Below are 23,994 nucleotides of genomic sequence, written 5' to 3'. Positions count from 1 at the left end.
GGCGGCTCCCGGCTTCGGTGGGCGACGACGGCGCCTTTCGCTTCTCGGTCTTCCGCTCCCATGGAGGTTTGGAGAAAAAGGAAGAAGAAGATGGGACGGATCCGTCGACGGAGGAGAGAGGGGAGGAAGAAAAATTCAATTTCCCCTCTTCCTCTCACACACTCTCTCTTAGGTCATCACACTTGGCCCACCATGACATCATGTGATGTCACCTTCCACTCACAATTTCTTGTCAATTCTACCCCTTCTAGAAGCTTTTAGATAGGCCAAAATGTGGGGGTATGTGTGGCATACGAATTTGCTAGGTTTTCTTTCCAATTGGGCCTTAATTCCTCTTGAATTAAATCAAATTGACCCCCATTAATTTATGCAACACCTCATCATTCCAATTGGTATTTTTCCTTACCAATATAGCCCATTTGCATTCCAATTTCACAATCCACGGCTTCAACCGAACGAAAATGACTCTATTTATCGGTCAATTAAAACTCGAAAATCTGGATGTCACAACTCTTCCCCTCTTATAAAAATTTCGTCCTCGAAATTTAAACCATAAAATTCTTCTTCAAAATGGTGGGGTATTGTCGTCTCATCGATTCTGCTCCTTCATTACGCCGTGCTTGCTATCCAAGATCCTCGGTGCCGACGAAACATTTCGAATTAACTAGACCAATTCTTGATTCCCAAAAAGGCTAAGCACTTGTCCATCTTTGCAAAAATGAAAGTTGCAAAAGTTTTGGTTTTTTTTTTTTTTTTTTTTTTTTTTCCATAAAGCGGCTAACTGCCGCGTCGGATCGAACTCCCGACTTCGGACCTTTCGCTTCTTCCCGGGTACCACTCGGCTACAAGCGCCGACGGTGTCTCGAAATGCTTCTTCAATTCATTTAAAGCCAAAACCCTCCTTTGAACTCAAATTTCGATGGATTCCGATTTAAATGCCGATTCATCTTCCCTTCCTTAATAGATCGAGACGTCCTCACCAAGGGCGACACCCAAGGAAAAATACACTTCCCCACTTTAAATTTCAAAGGTCTTCAACACAAAATCTGCAAAGCTAACTGGCGATTCTGAGCAGTCCCAAATCTGTCTCTAATAACTGCGACTGAATCACTGATTCTAAACCAACTCTGGACCTGTGATTTTATGATCTCTAATCTCATCTCAACGACTGAAGTTCTGTACACTCTGCTCTGCACGGATTAAAAAGAAACTATCGACCGATCTCCGAAATCGGGAACCTCGGTCAAGATCTAATATAACTCTGACACTGATCTCGGCAACTGCAATCACTGACTACTGTACTGACCCTAGCCTGTGATTTTTCTTTCCCTGACTCCATCTCAGCAATTGAAATTATGTACCCTTTGCTATACACTGCTTAATAAAGAACCCTCTGAAAACTTTGCCAAATTTATAATCTCTGATCTAGATTCGAAATATAATTCATCCCCCTCCTCCATGCCGGTGAATTATCGATGCACACACACTTCGTATACCCACTCGTGACAATATAGGATCTTCAATTTCTGAAATCGAACTTAGATTGGCGGTTAATTTCACTCCGACACGCTTTTAGTGTGACCTAGGCTCTTGGGTAGTGTTCGAGCTTTTTAGGACAAATGACCCGTGGTCGATTTTCTTCGAGCCACAATAAACCCACTCGACCCATTGGTGACTCTCAATTATCGTGAAAATCTCCAAGATTCAAATACGGACACGGGGTACCAAAACGACAAGTAAATCAAATTAGTACCGGTCGATGAGAGTTTTCCAATTTAGTGGAGTCACCCACGATCGGTCATTCATCTCGGTCGAACCGATCTATCTCGATTTCAAATCGGTTTTATACTTGTGCCGCAATGATCTCTAAAGATGAGCACGGTCGAGAAGTCGATCCCTGGTCAAATTCTCAAGTCTATTTGCCTTAAGGTCCTTAATAACTCACCCCAGCTAGTCTAGTTATCTCATGAGTGGCCAACTCGGAAAAAACACGTCGCGTCGATGAAATGCCCAATTTATCTAATCGAAATCGAGCCCGAAATCTTGATGTTACACACTCAAAATAAGATCTTCCGAACATCTCGTCGTCAGCTAGGCGCCGATTCTAACTTGAACATTTGGTTCAATCTTGAGGGTGGCTATAAAATTCAAAAGGTAGCCTGCCTCAATTTTGAAAACCAAATTTCGAACCATTTTCAAGTAAAGTCTATACTTTAACCAGTCTATGCACAATTGAAGACTCTCGGCTCAACACATTAATGACTCATTTTGTTCCTCCAAGGTGATACCCGATATCACTATTATAGTTCTGCCAAAATTCTGGTTCACGACACCGCTTCGTATTCCACTTATTGGGTCTCAACTGGCGGAACGGTGATACAACAATCTTCTCATGTTGTATCAATGCATACCCCGTCCTCTGCAAGACACATCACTAAAGAATTCGTACTTTCCAGAGCCAAATGAAAAGTTTAGCACAAGTATGATAGTCAGTTCTTACTTAAGCTTTGGAAACTATCCTCGTACTTGTCTATGCTGATGAATTTCTCTTCTTTCTTAAGAGGTCAAGCCCACGATGGTACTGATGCTGAAAATTCTTTCACAACCCTTCTGTAGTAATTTGTCCAATCCCCACGACTTCGATCTCGACACTAATCTCGATCTCGGTTCATTAACAACTGATTCGATCCTGGCTGGTCCACGGAGATTCCTTTACCTGTAATCACATGACTATTCTTAGGGGCTCTCGTGATCCTCATCACTTAATGAACACCCTAGAATGTCACTACTCCACACGATCACCATTGATCTAGATATTCTTTGAATACTCGGTTTGTCAAGTCTATGACAACGGCTGGAGCGTTCGTTATATCAAATGGCTTTACATTATTCTCACAAGGCTAAATCAAGTGCAAACGGTTGTCTTGATATAACCTCCTTTCTGGTTCTTAACTGACGATAACCTGTCCTCAAGTCGATCATTGAAGACATCAACACTCTTTATAACAAGTCACCCAATTAAGTTGACAAGGGTTGATGCATGATTGCAATGAACCATCTTCATTTCTCTTTCCACAAAACTGATGTTCCTCAAAGCGATGCACTAATATGTATGAATTCCTCATTCATCAATCTTTACATCCGTACCTTCGGTTCTATCAATTCAAAGAACAATAACTGCTAAGAAGCCTTCGAGAGCGTCTTTATGCTGGTGCTAACTCGATTGTAATTTCTATCTCTTTCTCTAGCAACAGTCTGACAGTTCTTATGACAACACATCTAGAAATTCTCAGACCACTGAGATATCTTCTATCTCCAATTCTCCAATCTGTCTTAACTATAACCATCACCAAGTAACCTCGACAATCTCCATCGAACAAGTGGGTTGTCTTCAATCGACGAGATTAAAGAAATCGAAGATTCATTTCAACTCCCAATAAACTCGACACTTTCATGTGCTCCTGGACTAAGTTAAATTGTTCCACGACCATGATCTATTACTACAAGATGCTCCATGAGCCCATTCTACTCATGTAGTGTCGAAGTTACACCTCAGCAACTAGTCAAGCATGACTATTACTAGTGATTCCCCTTTCTTCCACTTATTTCAATAAACTGAAGTTCTCCAAACTTCATCCAAACTCTGCTACGATATTCTGATAGAATTTTCCCCAAAACATTCTTCCTCTGTCTAGTGCCAGGTCGGTTCCATTTCTGTTCTTCTCACCATACCTGGACACTGAATTCATCCAGGTTTTCTTCCACAATTTCGACACCTATCTGGTGAGTCTTCTACCTCTTGCCAAGTGCTAGGATGCACTATTTCTTATACCAGAGACCTATCCCAGAAATTCCACAGTGCGTTCTATGGCGCACTTCTTCTGAACTGTCCTACCAACAGTGACAGCAGTAACTGTTGTCAAGATTCCCTCTTCTTATGCGGGTACACCATAAATCACTGTCCGTACTGGCGACACTTACCACAATTTCCTGTCCTCAAAATACACGAGACTAATTCATACAATCTTCCATAGAACAACATGTTCCATTAATCTGAAGGCTAACCTGCCTATGCCACCCCTCCTATTGGGTGGAATAGAATACTCTTCCCTCAACATCAGTCATTTCCCCTGACCGAATTCCAAATCTGCTTCGCTGAATCTGGACTCAGATATCGAAATCTGTTCCCTGACTATCCTTCTAGGTTGGACCTCAGCAAGATAGCAACAACAACAACTTGATTCTGATCTTACTGGCTCATCCAGATCCCAAGGAACACTTGCATCAAATCAATCTTATCGAACTTAGGATCATTCAATGCTGCTACACTAGTACCAACCTGCGGTGGCACTCTTACGCTCAAGCTGGCCAGAGTCAACACTCTGCCTTCCGAATCCACAATAATTAAAAGCAAGCAATTCACACCCGACAAACAATTCTACCAATCATCTATCAAAGACATACACCAATCATGAATTTAAAGGCCTTTCCTACTGCTATCCCATAGGTCATCGCACCTTATCACTCCAATACCTAACCTGGCTCTGATACCACAAAAAGGGGATGTCACGCCCCGACCCTCAGGCACGCACACATCCCTTACACTTGGTCGATTTTATTATGCGATATCCCAGGACTATGTATCGCCGACCCTTTCATTTTTTTTTATAGCACATGCGGAAGCAGTTATAAATCCCCAGACAATAAAGCAATGGGATAGAAAAGCAGGCCATACATTTTTCTCACTGAAATTCACAACTACAACTTTTTACATGCAAATAAGGTCTGACAAGACAGGATAGGATTTCGGTCCTCATCCGGGTCGTACTCGGGGTCCTCCTCCACGTACTCCTCTTCGGGTTCCTCATCGGGGACCTCCTCATCAATTCATGCTCCTTAGGCTCCTCATCCAGGCCACGAAATGGTTATTCAATAACCACTGAGACCACGTCTCAGCAAGTTCTACTTCCTAAGACCCGATTAGTAAACTAATACACCTTAGGGCTGCCTATGCACAACATAAGTCAAAGGACTTACCTTGGCCTCAGATTCCACCTGCATGTTAGCACAGATCATATAGGCACCCAAGAAATCATATCACAGATCGAAGCATCGATCTAATCGACTTAGTCGATTACATGTCAACAAGACCACTCACGGTCATTCCCATTCAATCAATCAATTCACAACATCAGATCAAAACAATGATCAATCGACCTAGTCGATTACATGTCATACAAATCACTCTCCACGGAGGAGTATCAAAAAGTGAGGCCACGTGCATTCTCTAGGACGACATTCCAAGTCTCCGAGTCCACGTGCCTCGAACCCCGGGCCCACGTGCATTCTCTCAGGCGACCTCTTCGCCAAAGTGATACATCAAGTCACCGAGCCCACGTGCCCTTTTAGATGCCTGCACTTAGTCACGAGCTCCATCAATGCTCTCGGGCGTCGATTCGCCAAGGTGACGTACAGTGAACACTTTACGATGCTCTCGGGCGTCTTTTTTCGCCAAGGTGATACACGATCACGAGCCAACGTAAACAATTCAATATTCAAACAATGCTCGCACAAGCTGAATCTACCGACATACCCATTGGTCTATCAATTCAGTCAATCCAATTGATATCATACGATCCACACATCTATCAATTCATATCATCTATTAAACCATACCATCTATTCATCCATCAATACAATTATGGCTCGCACAAGCTGAAATGGATGCAATGCTCTCTACAAGCTGATATAGATGGTAGCTCGCACAAGCTGATATATACATAGATGATAGCTCGCACAAGCTGATATATACATAGATGATAGCTCGCACAAGCTGATATATACATAGATGATAGCTCGCACAAGCTGATATATGGATCGTTGCTCTCACAAGCTGATAAACGATCATTGCTCTCACAAGCTGATATATATATATAGATCGTGCTCGCACAAGCTGATAAAACGATCTTAGCTCACCAGAAGCTGCCATATATATATATATATATATATGTATATGTGTATATCATAATTGCTTGCCCAAGCTTATACTTATATATAAACCAATTCATATCTCAATTCAATTTCAATCAATTTAGGGTAAATCCCTAAAATATCACAATTTATTCAATTCCATACAACGTAGAGCTCAAATAAATAAACGGACTGCGCCACGACAATCAGCATGAGATTTCGGTCGTCGGCCATCAAAATCTTAATATTTCAAAAATTAAATAATTAATATTAAAAATTCAATTTAGCACAATATAAAGCTCAATTAAATAAACGGACTGCGCCATGATCATCAGCATAAAATCCCGGTCACTGGCCATCCCAGTTGAATTTCCGGGAAATAAATAATTAAATAATTAATTTCGAAAATTAATAATTAATTCATAAAAATACCACCTAGGCCCGAATCGCTTAATTAACACCCGATAAGGGACGGGAAAAATCCCAAGAAGCATCCAATAAATACTACATGCAATTCTCTATCTAATTACACTAATTACACAACTAATATACAAAGCAATTAACTAATAATTACTAATCAATTCTAATCTAACAACCTAATTACACTTAATTAACACTAATCAACCTTTAAGCGTAATTAGCAAACTAAGAAGGCATTAGTGAGTAAAACTCACTCAAAACGACGGGCTCGACGCGAGGATCGACTTTCCCCAAAGCGGGCCAAGCATCCGAGCTCGGGAAGGCGGCCAAAACGGGCCAAAACCTCACTGCAAACCCATTTTCTGCAACCCTCTGATCGCTGCTGGTCGGGGCAGATCCGGGGCTGGTTGAGGCGGCCAAGGGCGGCTGAGGGCAAGGCGGAGCTCCGGCGAGGCTAACGGTGGTCGGGCGGTGGCCGGAGGCGGCTGAACGGGACTGAACAGGGGCGAAACAGAGGCTGGGTCGCACAGCGGGGACGGCAGGCGCGAGCGTGAGGCGGCGGAGCGCGCGGCGTCGCGCGGGCGGCGGTGCGGCAGCTCCGGTGCGGCGGCGTCCGAGGCAGCTGGTCGCGGTTTCCTTCCCGGCGCCGGACGCTGCTTTTACTTTCGCTGTCCTCAGTTCGCACCGGCCAGAGGAGGGAGAGAGGGGCGGAAGAGAGGGCGTGCGGTGAGTGCGGCCAACCGCGGAGCAGCGCGCGGCTCCGGCCCGGTGGGCGACGACGGCAGCTGCTTCTGCTTCTCGGTCTTCCGCTCCCATGGAGGTTTGGAGAAAAGGAAGAAGAAGATGGGGACGGATCCGTCGACGGAGGAGAGAGGGAGGAAGAAAAATTCAATTTCCCCCTCTTCCTCTCACACACTCTCTCTTAGGTCATCACACACTTGGCCCACCATGACATCATGTGATGTCACCTTCCACTCACAATTTCTTGTCAATTCTACCCCTTCTAGAAGCTTTTAGATAGGCCAAAATGTGGGGGTATGTGTGGCATACGAATTTGCTAGGTTTTCTTTCCAATTGGGCCTTAATTCCTCTTGAATTAAATCAAATTGACCCCCATTAATTTATGCAACACCTCATCATTCCAATTGGTATTTTTCCTTACCAATATAGCCCATTTGCATTCCAATTTCACAATCCCTGGCTTCAACTGAACGAAAATGACTCTATTTATCCAGTCGAATTAAAACTCGAAAATCTGGATGTCACAGTGAACATAAAATATATTATATATCAGCACTGTAAATGCAATTGATCTCACATCCAACTATTATATCCTGCAAACTATGGCAATATACACCATCATGATGGTTTTGCGAACGCTTCACAAAGATGAATTGTCAAAACAAGATTGCAACATGTCTATAACAGCTAAACAGCCATACAGATAGTAATTTTTAGTTTTTGGGGCTAGTGGTACCTCAGCATATAATTTTCCGACTTGTGGACCGGTGTCCTCATCAAGACCCTCAAAGCATGAAATCAAATAGACAATCATGTTTAAAAGTAGCTTTCTAAAGCATGTTTCAACTAGAAAAAGGCAGTATAAAAAATGCAAAGGAAATATGTACATCAACAAAAAGGTCATAGAGATCACAAATCTTGTCCTCCATTGCAGGATACATATCATATTGTCTTTTAGGAATTTCTTTTTCCTTCCAATTCCTGAAAATCATTCGATGCTCCAGATTGATGATGTAGAGCCTGAATATCTGGCGGGGAATGCTAACTTTGGTAAGCAATGCAACAACATAAACCGCAATTAAGTAACCAAAAAAATACAAATTCTTCTGAACCCCTTGGCATCAAACATTAATAAATCTGATAAAAAAGCCATTAACAAGTCAGTCACGTCACGAAAGAAACCGTTAAAGATGACAAATCATTCAATTTTGCACTTCGTAAAGTCTTGAGATCTTTGTCTTGGTAAATTTCCTTACTCATCGTAACTTTTCTTTATCAAATGATAATTTGATCACATCCATGACTTTCTTTCATGTATTGAAGTGATGAAAGAAAATCGATTTTGCAAAATAGACTCGACGGATCATGTTTTTGCCCTTCCTATCCAACGGTCCACGTTGAATGTAGGACTAATCCCATAAAAGAGAGTTTTGATTTGCGAAATTTCCGTCATAGAGGTTTTGCCTATAATAAAGTAGCTTTTTTTTTTATTATTTTTGCCAAACAGTAAAGTAGTGTTTGGAAATGCTACTTTTCCTGAAGTTTTGAAAATCATTCCATTGTAATATATATTTAATATATAGAAAGGAAAAAAAATGTAAATTAAGAAACAATATTACTTTGCCAATGTTGTCTTTCACTGACGCACAGCAACAGATACGTCTATAACTTTCATATGATATGCAAGTCTTCCGTTTCCGAAGTAACCTTCACACATAATCCTATCTGCCGAGGTTAACGATTTTTCAAGCCCAAGCGTGTCAAATGAAGCCCGGGGTGCAAAATAGAGCTTAGACAAACTTCAGGGGCGAAAGAGGAAATTTCAAATAATAAAAAAATTCGAAAAAATAAGGCTCCAATCTCTCCCATTCTCCAGCGTATATATAAAAATAGGCAGCGGAAGACATCACCAATCCCGCCATCGCTGGGAACGTCTTTTGAAAAGAGCACTTCGAAGCGCGCGGTCTCTAGAGAGATTAGCGATTGGCTCGATTCGACTGCAGCTTCGTGCATCATCAATCAATCGATTGAATCGTTCGAACAGGTTGAGACTCCATGGAGGATCGGGGCTTGGAAGAGGTAGAGAAAGCTCGGGGTTGCTGAGCTTGGCTCTTGAGTTCGGCTTCGACAAGCAGTCCGCCAGCAAGTGCTTGGGACAGTCTCGTTTCCCTCCACGGTAACTCGAATCGTTATTTCGTCGCCCATTTTTTTATGCTGATTAGCGTTGCGGAGGTTGTGTAGGTATTCTGACAATTGATTGTGTTGCGTGGATGATTTGTGAATCGATTGATTGTGCAGTCGTGAATACGGAGATTTATTGGGGTTAGTCCTCATTCTGACGATGGCTGTGGAATGGTCTGCCTTTTGGATGTGAATGGGCCAGAGGAGCTGGTTAAATCTAGTTCATTATCTCGTCCCTAATTCTCTGTGGGTTTTGCGGAGCAGTCTTATTGACTAGCGAAATGTCTACTTATTTCTGAGTTGACTGCAAATTTACATATGGTGTTTTGCCTACATATAAATATGGTGTCTCATTGAACTAAGTGCAAATTACGTATTGTGGATTGTGTTTATTTGATCACTTGTTTGCCATGGAACTTGCAAAATCATCTCTTTCTTCTTTTGGTTTTCTTAAGGCGACGAAGGTCGAGAGTTTATCACTGTTGAGCAGTGGGGCGATGACTTCCTAATAGAACTTCTTGACTGATATGTTTGGCCAAGATATCAGTAATGATGGTGAATGCAATGTTGTGCACGATGTCAATATTATAGAAGATTCTCCACGACCTGAGAAAAATCAAACTTTCCTTGAGGTAGATTCCTCTACTGACAGTGCAGACGACGACGATATATTTGGCAGTAAAATGAGCAGGAAACCCACATGCTATATTCCTGATCAAAGCAGTACTCCGAGCCCTTTATCCACTCAACTTCTGGCCATACGATCTTTAGAATCCATGGCATGCTTCTGAAAACTATGAAGTTGTCTCACTCCCTTCTGCCCCCACCAGTTTGAAAGGATTAAGAAAAAGAAAGAAAAGCAAGGTGGCTTGGCATGTTTTTTCCCATGCCCAAACGTAATTGGGTGATAGTTGTTAAATTTATGGCTTGAGTTTTTGATTCATGGACCTAGATTTGGCTTGGGATTGGCTCGTTTAATTGCATGGACCAAATACGCAGCTTGAAGAATGTCTGAGTATTGTACATGGTTGGCCGTTCAGTGAAGCAACAGTGAACACCTGAAGAAGCCACGATAGTTACTGGGCAAATCCCAGGAGTCTGGCCACAATGGTCCAGTTGTCTAGGAGGTTAACAAAAAGTTGGCAGATCTCGGCTCATGAGTTTTTATTCTTTTAACAATGATTCTGCAACTCATATTTTTATGTATTTTTGTTGCTGAGGTATATTTGGGCCAAGAAGGAAAATAAGAAGAATTGAGAACAGATTGTCTTGGTTTTTGATCAAGAGAGTTTAGAGTTTCCTTTCAGAAAACTCTTAAAACGCTTTCCACTCATCTAGCTTGCTTTTGATTGACTCTTGCAATTGGGGTTTTGGTTAGTGAGAAATTGATTTATTTCTTATTGTAATTCCTTCTTGGTCATTGTGAAACAAGTCCTCCCATTGACATGGATGAAACTGCCCAACCCCTTAAATTAGCGTGTTACTGTTCTTTGCTCTTAAATTAATGTCTTTCCTTGATCATTTCCAGTTTGCTTGTAATTCTGCTTACAGCAAAGGACCTTACGCAGGGTTCTCTGTACAAGAGCATTTAGTAAATTGCTTATGAGGGCTCTCATCCGATCAAATGTATAAGACACTCCTAACTTTTGCCAGTTACTTCAGTCTTTTAAGATCTAAAATGACTTATATTAGAACCGTTTGGCCAATAAAAACAGTTGATTTTTGTTTTGAAAGTATAGTACATCATCCAAGTGTTGGACTTAGCATCCGATGGCTTTAATAGGAGTGTTTTGCGAAATGAAGGCTTGGGATTTTTTTGTGCACAATTTTCATTTTCCATCACTTCCATGTTGGAAACTATCTATGGTGCTGAACAGGCTTATTTGTGTTGAAGGACTGTAAGAACATTGTCACCCAAGGTTTGATATCATCAGTTTCAAATAAAAGACATTGCTCTCAGATTTCGACGTGCAAATAAGGAACTCTGAGTTATGAGGAATTGCAACCCTTGGATGACATAGAATTGGCAAATGTTGTAATATTCAGAAACAAAGCATTTCAACCCATGGAGCATCAGGCTTGTAAATCTTCTGTAGCCAAGCAAGATTGCTTCATTTCAACCAATGCAGCATCTAGGACCTTCTGATCACTGATTGGAAAATTCATCTTGTTTATGCATACAAGTGTTGTTGTCAGTCATAATTTAGGTCCAACCCAAATGGGTTACTAAGTCAAAGAGGAATAATTTTCAAAGTACTTCCACCAAATATGGGTTCTAGATTTCTAAATTTCCTCGCAGTTATTGGCTATGCCATTTTTTCACAAGGGGTGATGATCTATGACTTCTTCTTTCCATAATTGGTATGAACTGAATGTCCTTTAATATACAATGGATCTTGGTAGCATGCAAGATATTTGATTTACTGAATTAAGGACGAAGTTATTAATCTGAATTTATTAATTTTAATTTTCTAGAAGTGTTTTCTATTCATTCTTGAAGTGGTTGATATATGTTTCTAGCTGAAAGTAATTATAAGACAAGTAGTGACTACTGGTCCTTTCTGATAAGCTGATTGTGAAAGAAATAATAATTCGCTTGCCCCTTCCTTTCTTGATGTGTTCTTCTGATGTTTTTACCCTTTGTTTTAGCCACCGGCAACTCAGGCGTCACAGTTGTTATTTCCCGTTGCTATCTCTCATCCAAGATCAATTAGTTACTCCAACCCTCAAGTACGGAATACCGTGTACTTTCTTGAACTCTCAACAAACTGCTGCCCAAGTAGCAGCTGTCCTCCAAGAACTAAGGCAAAGGTTTAACTATATTGGACTTCTAAAGCTTTTATGCCGAGTGTTGTGACTATCAAATTATTAATCTCCACTTTTGCTTTTCCTGCCTTTCCAGAAAAGATAAACCATCATGCAAGCTATTGTATGTAACTCTTCAAAGGATTGTGGGAAACCCATCATTTCTCAAGATATTGAAATGCTTGCATAAAAAGGTATCGTTTCTGATGCACCATAACTTTTTCAAAAAGGTTTAAATTTTTATATTCAACCATCATGCATTGTGGGCACGACTAGCTGGTTTTGTTGTTGATGAGGCACATTGTGCGAGGTATGCATAATCTTTGGTATGCCTCGTACATGAAGAAAGATTATGCTAGAGTTACTTCAAAAGGAATAATTATTTGTGATGTTGCCACTGCAAAACTATTGTCCTTGTTTATGATATAGCTAAGCAAGTTAACTTTTATATATATGAACTTAAACTCTTTCTCCAAACCTTTTTGCATTTTCAGTGTTTCTAGCCTAATTAATTCGTCAGTGTTACACTAAACCTTTTGAAGCCCAGACACCTTTGAAGTTGTAATATGAAAGAGTGCAATGTTCGTTGTTTGAACTTTAGAAAAGACCTAGGTTACATCATTTAGAAAAGAGTGCATCATTCATGATATTGAGTAAAGAAGACACAACCTAAATAAGCTCCAATGGAGATTATTCCAAAGTAATTGGAACTAGCATAAGCTTGGATAACAATCCCATCTCCTGTCTTTGTTGGCATGATTCTCAATCTCTTAAGCTGGTTCTTGAGTCCCTTTTTATTCTGTTAATGGTTATACTATATGTTAACAACTTGAGAAAGACAAAGGTTCACCCATGTGGTTATTGATTTTGTTTCTTTCAAGGTCTTAACTGGATTTGCTCTGCCAATGTGATCTCGCGAAAGGAATGTACTGCTGGTTTGAGCTTCTCTTGTACATTTGACTGATTAATGAGAAAAGCTCATTGATTGTCACTTTCGTTGTTGTCATTATTGTTGTCAATGGGAACATGATTTTTGTCCAGAATATCGGGGACTGGGATATCTCAAGCAAAACTTTCTGTATGTCCCAGTGATGGCCTAAATTGCTACTGCCACTCAGTCAGTCCATGAAGTACTAAAATTACACGTTAACCTCCTGATTTTATTGAAATAATCTGTTTGTTCTAATTGAATTCCCCATGCTCATGTTCTTGAGACAAGCTTTGACAGAGCAAATCTAAAATAGAGGCTATATAGCTAAGACCAAGGAACCACTGAAGCAACTTGGAGAGCTGCTAAAGAATTGTTTTGCTAATTTTTGTGGCACAATATATTGCCTTTTGAAGAGTAAATGTGTTGACGTCGCAAAATACTTGAATGAGAAGTGCCGTATAAAGACAGTGTGCTGTCATGCTGGATTAGCAGCCTGCCAGAGAGTAGCTTTTTAAACGAAATAGCATACTGGAGAGGTCCAGATTGTATGTGCTAACATTGTCTTTGTGATGGGAATAGACAAACCTGATGTGGTCTCTCTTAATGACGGTTAGCTCCACCCTAAGAATGGTAGCAATCCATGTCTCTTTCCTGGCTCCCCTTGCTGATGCTTTTTTATTTACAAAAATTTCATATTCATTTGATGAACTTGGTCCCTCCAAAATTTTGTAGTTTCTTTACATCCCAAAGTTTAAGGTATTATTGTTAGAAACTTTTAGCATAATAGTCTTGCAAATTTAAGAGCTGTGTTTTGCAACAATCATTCTTCTGATTGTGAAATATGATAAATGAAGAGCAATTATTTCGGAACTTGAGAAATAATGCTTTGGTATAGATGGTGGAGAAATAATTCTTTGATAGAGATAGAATGATGGAACTTTACTACTAGGTCTATCTCTATTTTGGTAAAATTAGCTATCCATTGAAAAAATACGCACTGTTGACATTTCATGAGAGATTTTTTAGGAAATAATTCGAATGTGTTAGACATCTAAAAAGTTGAGAAAGTCTGCATTCCACCTCGAAGGTGAAGCACAAGATGTAGATTGTCTAGCCATCCTTGAGTTGCTTCCTGGAAAAAATATAACTCTACTGATATGGGAGAATGCCTACCTTGTCCTGTATCTAAGCTTTGACATTATCAATGGTATCCAAGCTCTCCACTTCCAAAGTTATGATCTTTCCAATGATTGTAATCATCTATAACCAATGTGATAACGTTCATGACTGCTATAGAGGTACTTGCTTTTGCCACTTAAATTTTATCTTATCAATCTGCACAGTGATTAGAAATGTGATTGCCAAGTCATAACTATACTTGAAACTCAGAAAATTGTTTCACAAACTCTAGTTGCCATTTTCAAGAAATGTCAATTTAGAGCAGTATTTGGGAATATTTGTGAATTATTGAGTCACAAACTTAAGAAGCATCATGCAGTCAAGAATTGGATGGTTGGGTTCAAGATGTAAGCAAAGCACACAAAGGCAGAACTAAACTTATGAACCAGGAAACATCAATTTCAGTAAATACATTTGATTATGAATATACAAAGTAGCTGCTTTTCAATAAGAACCAGAAACATCAATTTCTACCAAAAGTTGTTTCAAATATATGCACCCGGTAATGACTGGCACTCTATAAGAGAGCTAATTCGTGCTAATGTGTATGACCTAAATGTAGCTAAACTACAGGGAAAATGCAGCTCCTCATCTCTATTTCAGCCACTTCAGAGCAATGCCCACCAATGCCTTCAAAGCCTCTTCACTTCTCGCTCAACTCAAACATAGGTACACCATGTTAAAGACCAAAACAGACATCCCAATAGCAGCGAATACATGGCAAAAAATGCCATTAGCTTCTAAAAGCAAAATGCCAGATGACTTATTCTCCCAACTAAATTACTTCAGCTAGGCCACATTCTCTTCCATTAAAATCACTAGATAAGGCAAGATGACTACCAAACTAATAAACACTACATCATGATAAGGCACATAATTGTCATCCCTGACCCATCCCATTCAATAGAATAGGCAATCCCCACGACACAATCGAAGCACTAAATCAACTGCAAAAGGAGTAACCTTTGGTCCAGGTCAATATTTCATAGTTTCATGATATGCAAGAGTAGATCGATTACTCCGGCAAAAATTGACAGCGCAATGTTAGTAACCAATCTGGTCTATGCTTTTCCTTCCCACATAAATGTCCAGGTCAAGATATATGCATGAATTATCATATTCTATAGCACAAGGCCGGATCAACGAATTGTCTTCCAACTAAACTATTCCAACCAGTTTATGGTGACTTCCCTCCAAACTTTACTACCAAAGCATGACGATTATCACTGAATAGACAATCTTATCTATTCATCTGTGGTCGAACCATTTCCTACTTCCTTCCAATATCACCTACAAATTCCGCACACCAAGCATTCTGTGAATGAACTACGCACTTGTCAACACTTGTTGGCTGAAAATAAGGGGGTGAATGATAACCATTCTGTTCCAGAAATAGGTTCTGGAAGAGAAATAGATTTTTCTATTTCTATTTCTAGAAGAGTTTCTAAGAAAAAAAACCATTTGATAACGACACAAAATTTCTACTTTAAAAATAGAAATTAGTTTGATAATGACACAAATTTTTTTTTTTGGACGGTGGTGGACCGGCGATCGACGGTGGCGGCGGCAGCGGTAACCGATGGACGATGGTCGACGGCGATGGATGAAGGACCGGTTGACGAATGATGAGAAAATTTTTTATTTCTCATTTCTATACCAGAAATAGAAAAGTAGAAAATTTCTACTTCTGATTTCTATTCCAAACTTATTTCTAGAACAAGAATCTATTTCAGAAATAGAAAAATGGAATAGGTTTATCAAACGGATTTATATTCCAGAAACAAGTCTAGAATAGGAAATTTGTTTCTGGAACAGAAATTGCAGTTTGTCATGTACCCCTAAGTGTCTTTGGCTAGGAATTGACAGTCTCATGAGGTAATAGTTCGATTTTTTGGGCAAAGTAATCTCGACAACGAGAAGAAAGATTTGATACCACTATCATTTCGATCAATCAAAACATATTTTTTCGATCAAAATCAAATGATTATTTCTCAGATTTGATGAGGATTCAATGTTATGTTAGGAGAGAGAGAGAGAGAGACCTTTGCTCTACTATTTAGAAGAGAAGGACAAGATAGCAGCGGAGGAGGAGTAGCTTTGGAGACGATAGAAAGTTTTTTTTTATTTTTATTTTATCACCCATTTTTCGTGTCCCAAAGATTAGATATTATGGAAAAAGTATTTTCTTCGCGAAACAAACACAGTCTTGATTGAAAATAACCTTCTTTTATGTATATTTAGTAAATATTAAATTGATTGTAACTTTCTTTATATTTCATAAAGTTTTGCGGCCTATGTGTCACTAATTTTGTGTATATTTAGCAAACTATTGAACTAGTTTTGGAAATGTATATTTAGTAAAATATTAAATTGATTGTAACTTCCTTTATATTTCTTAAAGTTTTGCGGCCTATGTGTCACAAATTTTGTGTATATTTAGTAAAATATTAAAGTAGTTTTGGAAATGCTATTTTTCTAAAATTTGAAAATCGTTTCATTGAAATATGTATATTAATATATAGAAAGGTGAAAATGAAAATTAAAGAAAAGCCATTACTATGTCAATTTTTTGCTTTTCAGATAAACACTAATAGGAGAGAAATTTGAGGGGTAAGTACACTATCGGTGCCAAAACTTGTGTACGGTGTTTACTTTGATGTCAAAAGTTTATTTTGGATCACTTAAGTGTCAATAAATTTGAAAAATGATCATTTTAGTGCTAACACCGATGAAATTAGCCAGAAATCCAATGTAACACTTTTTTTATTAATTTTTGAAGCCGACGTGGCTCATCGGAAGGTACAGTCAACATCCAAACAACAAAACGACACCGTTTGGCGTCCTTCTCCCAACTTAGAAACCCTAAATCCTCAAATTGAGAGAGAGCAGTGCACCAGCAGCACCTTCGACCCCTCTTCTTCCTCCTCCTCCTCCGCCCTCGCCTCCTATTCTTCTTGCCACTTCTTGCTTGAGCAACAATCTCAGTCTCTCCTCATTCACTTGGTTGAGCAACTACAATGGTGACTGAGCGACGGTGGCCGAGCGATGGCGGGCGAACGACGATGGCTGAGCGACGAAAACCCTAATTTCAATCCCCATATGAGCTATACGGAGTCATTTTTGTGATGATGTCCACGTATAACGGCAAAATGACGTCGTTTCTTGAGGAGGATAGAAAATGACGTCATTTTAAAGCCACAACAATTATTATTTTTTAAATATAAAGCCATGTAATTAATCTGGCTGAAATCTCTTGCTGGTGGCCTCAAAGTGATCGTTTCTTTTTCTTTTTTTCGATTTAGCAATTAAGTGATCCGACATAAACTTTTGGCACCAAAGTAAGCGCTATACACAAGTTTTGGCACTGATACTTAGCCCGAAATTCGAGATACATCTCGTAAATGTAAAACTTTACATGCAAGTCTCATGTCCGCAAGGGAACTTTCACACAGAACGATCCCAAAGGTGTCAAATGAAACCAGAAAAAAACTTATGGGGAGCAAAAATAGAACTTGAACAAACGTCAGGGGCAAAAACGGCATTGTGAAAAAAAGAACTGAAAAATTATGGCTCCAAGTCTCTCCCGTTCTCCGGTGTATAAAATTGGAAAACGAAAAACATCAATCCCGCCATCGCTGGCAAGGTTATCGAACACAAGCACTTTGAGCTTGCTCGAATTCGATTCGAGACTACGAATCGATTGGCAGTTGTCCTTTGAGAACTAAGGCAAGGTTTAGCTCTATTGGACTTCTAAAACTTTTATGCCGAGTGTTGTGACTGTCAAATATTAACCTCCATTTCTACTTTGCCTGCCCTTTCAGAAAAGATAAACATCGTGCAAGCTATTGCATCTAACTCCTGAAAGGATTGGGGGAAAAATATCATTTCTCGAGATATTGAAATGCTTGGCGAAAAGGTATTGTTTCGATGCACTGTAACTTTTTTCCAGAAAGATTCTTTATAATTTTTTATATTCTATGATATTTTATTGTAGGCACAACTAGCTGGTTTTGTTGTTGATGAGTGACATTGCGTGAGGTATGCATAATCTTTGGCATGCCTTGTACATGAAGAAAGATCATGCTAGAGTTACTTCAAAAAGAATAATCATTTGTGATGATGCCACTGCAAAACTGTTGTCCTTATTCTAGATAAATATAAGCAAGTTTCCATTTATATAAGCTAACTTAAACTCTTTTTCCAAACTTTTTTGCATTTTTTGTGTTTCTAGCCTTATTAAATTGTCAGTGTTACCCTAGACCTTCTGAAGCCCCTGTGAAGTTCTAATATAATAGAATGCAATGTTCCTTGTTTGAGATTTGGAAAAGAACTAGGTTTCGTCGTTTGGGAGAACTTAGTGGCACATCATTCATTAATTTGAGTAAGAGCACTCAACTTAAATAAGCTGCAGTGGAAATGACTTCCTAAAGTAATTGGAAGTGGCATAAGCTTGGATAAGGATGCCATCTGCTGTCTATGTTTGGCATGATACTCCATCTCTTAAGCTGGCTCTCTTGTATCTATTTATTCTATTAATGATTACACTATATACTGACAACTTGAGAAAGGCAAAGGTCCACCCACGTGATCTTTGATTGTGTTTCTTACAAGGTATTAACTGGATTTGCTCAGCCGGTTTAATCTCATGAAAGGAAGATGCCATCTAGTATCTAAGTATCGCATAATACTCAGTCTCTTAAGCTCATTCTTGTGTATCTGTTTATTCTATTAATGGTTATACTATATACTGACAACATGAGAAAGGCAAGGGTCCACCCACATGATCATTGATCGTGTTTCTTAAAAGGTATTAACTGGATTTGCTCTGCCAATTTAATCTCTTGAAAGGAACGTGCTGCTGGTTTGAGCTTTTATTGTACATTTGCCTGATTGATGACAAGAGCTCATTGGTTGTCACTTTCGTGGTTGTCATGAAAGGAACATACTGCCGGTTTGAGCTTTTATATATGCTAACTTAAGCTCTTTTTCCAAACTTCTCTGCATTTTCTATGTTTCTAGCCTAATTAAATTATCGGGGTTACACTAGACCTTCTGAAGCCCAGAACCCTATGAAGTTTCCATATAACAGAATGCAGTGTTCCTTGTTCGATGAAAAGATTTAGGTTCCATCGTTTGGGAACACTTAGTGGCCCATCTTTCATTATATTGAGTAAAGAGCGCACTACTTAAATAAGCTCCAATGGAAATTACTTCCCAGAGTAATTGTGTTGGAAATTAGTGATCCATTTTCAATAAAATCCAGAAACTACTAGCTTAATGGAGAAGGAGCAAAGTCGGCAGCAACAAGTTAAAGAAGACTCTCAAACGTTGAAGAATTTCCTGGTACGTGGGCAGCAGACCACGTGGGCAGCAAAAAGCAAAAGAAAAGTCAAGAATAACGGCTGAAGGAGAACAACCTAGAAAAGTCTCGTGCATGGGAAATTTGTGCATGGAAATCTTGGAAGAAAGGTCAACAAAAGTGGCTGGGAGTTGCAAAGAATAGAAAAATCGAGAATAAGGGGAGAAGTAACTCCAAGAATCGAGAGAAGCCGAGACAAAGATCCTAGCTGCAATTTTATATTATTTTATGTACTAAGTCGGTTGTGTATGGCGGTGGATTCACGCCTATAAATATGCTTGTACATGACTATTTGTGTGTGAGAGGTAAACCCTCCACCTTGTGTGTGAGGTGAACCCTTTTTTAACATGGTATCGAGCGATTCGCCCCCGGGTTCGTAATCGAGCCAGTGTAAGGGACTGTGAAGCCGAGATAGGCACATTGGATGGTTATGGGTGTTTGTCCTCACCATCCACAACTAAGAAGGCCAGAGCCCGAGCGAGAGCCAAGAGAGCCATAGCCGGAGCCAGAGCCAGAACCAAGCCGGAGCTAGAGCCAGAGCCTACGAGAGCCAGAGCCCGAGCCCGAGCTAACAACTACAACTAAATGTATTTTGATGTTCCGAGACGTATGGGACATCGTTGAAGAAACAAACATGCACATTCGAGGCAAGTGCAAGTGTTTCGACGGGAGAATACAAGGATCATGGAATAAAGATGAGGTATGGGACAAACTATAAGAAAATTTCAAGGTATGTCCGATACTTTACAACACAAGTCTGGATTATCCCGAAAATGGATCAAGGGGGAGTGTTGGAAATTAGTGATCCATTTTCAATAAAATCCAGAAACTACTAGCTTAATGGAGAAGGAGCAAAGTCGGCAGCAACAAGTTAAAGAAGACTCTCAAACGTTGAAGAATTTCCTGGTACGTGGGCAGCAGACCACGTGGGCAGCAAAAAGCAAAAGAAAAGTCAAGAATAACGGCTGAAGGAGAACAACCTAGAAAAGTCTCGTGCATGGGAAATTTGTGCATGGAAATCTTGGAAGAAAGGTCAACAAAAGTGGCTGGGAGTTGCAAAGAATAGAAAAATCGAGAATAAGGGAGAAGTAACTCCAAGAATCGAGAAAAGCCGAGACAAAGATCCTAGCTGCAATTTTATATTATTTTATGTACTAAGTCGGTTGTGTATGGCGGTGGATTCACGCCTATAAATATGCTTGTACATGACTATTTGTGTGTGAGAGGTAAACCCTCCACCTTGTGTGTGAGGTGAACCCTTTTTTAACATGGTATCAGAGCCAGATTCGCCCAGGTTCGTAACTGAGCCAGGTGTAAGGGACTGTGAAGCCAGAGATAGGCACATTGGATGGTTATGGGTGTTTGTCCTCACCATCCACAACTAAGAAGGCCAGAGCCCGAGCGAGAGCCAAGAGAGCCGAGCCGGAGCCGAGCGGAACCAAGCCGGGCCGGAGCCGAGCCTACGAGAGCCAGAGCCCGAGCCCGAGCTAACAACTACAACTAAATGCATTTTGATGTTCCGAGACGTATGGGACATCGTTGAAGAAACAAACATGCACATTCGAGGCAAGTGCAAGTGTTTCGATGGGAGAATACAAGGATCATGGAATAAAGATGAGGTATGGGACAAACTATAAGAAAATTTCAAGGTATGTCCGATACTTTACAACACAAGTCTGGATTATCCCGAAAATGGATCAAGGGGGAGTGTTGGAAATTAGTGATCCATTTTCAATAAAATCCAGAAACTACTAGCTTAATGGAGAAGGAGCAAAGTCGGCAGCAACAAGTTAAAGAAGACTCTCAAACGTTGAAGAATTTCCTGGTACGTGGGCAGCAAAAAGCAAAAGAAAAGTCAAGAATAACGGCTGAAGGAGAACAACCTAGAAAAGTCTCGTGCATGGGAAATTTGTGCATGGAAATCTTGGAAGAAAGGTCAACAAAAGTGGCTGGGAGTTGCAAAGAATAGAAAAATCGAGAATAAGGGGAGAAGTAACTCCAAGAATCGAGAGAAGCCGAGACAAAGATCCCAGCTGCAATTTTATATTATTTTATGTACTAAGTCGGTTGTGTATGGCGGTGGATTCACGCCTATAAATATGCTTGTACATGACTATTTGTGTGTGAGAGGTAAACCCTCCACCTTGTGTGTGAGGTGAACCCTCCACCATGAGAGGTCAAGATCTCTATTGTACCTCCATCAAACTATTTTGTTCAACTAATGAAACTATTTTCCGTTCTATATCTTTCAATTATCCTAGTCTATCCCTTGTCCATCATCCATAAACTACACCATACACTTGCACACACGTCACAAACCAAAAACTATAACTACTACCAAAACCATGCTTCCGCAGCGCACACATCAAATAATATATTTTTTTAACAAATTGGAATTGGCATAAGCTTGGATAAGGATCCAATCTCCTATCTATGTTTGGCATGATACTTAGTCTCTTAAGCTGGTTCTTGTGTCCCCGTTTATTCTATTAACGCTTATACTTTATGGTAACAACTTGAGAAAGGCAAAGGTTCAACCATGTGATCATTGATTGTGTTTCTTACAAGGTCTTAACTGGATTTGCTCTGCCAGTTTGATCTCATGAAAGGAAAATGCTACTGGTTTGAGCTTTTCTTGTACATTTAGACTGATTAAGGAGTAAAGCTCATTGATTGTCACTCTTGTGGTTGTCATTATTAGTCAAGGGGGATACGAATTTCAGCTAGATTATAGGGGACTGGGATGTCTCGAGCAGAACTTTCTGTATGTCCGCCTTAACTGCAACTGCCACTCCGGTTCGTGGGTACTAAACTCACATATTAACCTCCCAATTATGTTGAAATAATCATATTATATGATTGAATTATACATCCATCACAAAATATCCTAAAAGCTCTTGGGGTTCCCCATGTTCTCATATATTAGATCTAGTCTGTCAAAGCTTCGGGACCCAAGGTTTGACAGACTACATCTAAAATACAAGGTCATAGCTAAGACCTAGGAACCATTGAAGCAGCTTGAAGGGCTGCTAAAAAATTGTTTTGCTAATTTTTGTGGCATAGTATATTGCTTTTGGAAGAGTGAATGTGTTGATGTTGCAAAATACTTGAATGAGAAGTGCCGTATAAAAATGGATTACTATCATGCTGGATTAGTAGCTTGTCACTGTTCAAAAGAAATGGCATACAGGAGAGGTCCAGATTGTGTGTGCTACCATTGCCTTTGGGATGGGTATAGAGAAACCTGATGTTGTAAGTCGAAATGGACTCTGGCCTTTGCCTATTTCTTACGTTTTAGAAGTCGATAAACGTGGTGGAATGACCCGGAGAAGTAGAGAAGAGGAGGGTGGCCAGATACAAGCTTTATTTGGTCGAGGGCAAGTTCAAGGCTTCTTTCAAACAAGGGTTCCGGTAGTTGTAGCGCAAATGCTCGAGCTTTATGTGTCGATTTTTAATATGTAGAAATTACAGAATATCATGCTTATCTTCATCAAGAGAGAAAAGGATGAAATCGGTCAGGAGGAAACAAAGAGGTTTGCTTTTTTTATTGGCTAATCATTTTAATATGTATCTAATGGTAATTTAGTATTCAGAAGAGTGCCACGATGTTCGATCTTTCCATTATAATGTTTGTTCGAATCCTTGTTTCATTCATGATCTCCAACATTCGAAACATAGGAAGATGACCACTCGTATATGATATTCACATATATTTATATTTGCCAAAGCTTTTTTTTCCCCGAATTTTCTTACCTTCTGATTTATCTGCAACATGATTCTGCATGCATGCATGCATTCTCGTGCAAAGTAAAAATTGTCTGACCTGCTAATTTCTCTTATCAACAACATGATGTTGATTGCAAAATAAGATGACTGCTTTCATTTCTAGGATTTGACGTTTTTTTTTTTGGTAAAAAAAGGAGAGAAAAAGGATTTGACGTTTATATCTACTTTTGTGGTCAATTTCGTTTAGATCTTTTATTTTTGGCCAAATGTTGTTTTAAGTCTCCGTTTTGGGGTTCATTAACCCTGTAATTCCTCAATTTGTCTATTTCAATTCCTGTGCATTATATTGTAAGAGTTTTCCTTGTGTGGGCTATATTAATTTATATTGTAATTGCCGTTTTATGAGGTTGATCTAATAAGGTAAGGCATAAGATTTTCTTAATGGTCGAATATGGGCCTAGCATTGTGTGGGCTGAGTTGGGTCTAGTCCATGATAAGAGGGCCCGTCCAAAACTCTATAAATAGCGCTAAGATCCCTCCTCTAGCCCTTAATGCTTCCAGAAACTCTCTCACCTCACATAAGGAAAACCATGAGTGGCGGTCTCATCAAGCTAGGAGCCAAGGGTCATAGAGGAGAAGAACCTAAGCGTCGGCTCGTCGTTCGAGCATTGGATCGTCGTCA

General features: G+C 39.8%; 1 pseudogene; it reads left to right on the top strand.

Moving 5' to 3' along the window:
• The first annotated feature begins 8,126 nt into the window (after window positions 1-8,126).
• Window positions 8,127-23,231, top strand: LOC104435230 (annotated as a pseudogene).
• The last annotated feature ends 763 nt before the right edge of the window (window positions 23,232-23,994 follow it).

Source organism: Eucalyptus grandis, chromosome 9 (genome assembly GCF_016545825.1).
Source record: "Eucalyptus grandis isolate ANBG69807.140 chromosome 9, ASM1654582v1, whole genome shotgun sequence".
Lineage (NCBI taxonomy): Eukaryota > Viridiplantae > Streptophyta > Magnoliopsida > Myrtales > Myrtaceae > Eucalyptus > Eucalyptus grandis.
Note: the sequence above shows the minus strand (reverse complement) of the source record. Positions and strands in the feature narration are given on the sequence as shown.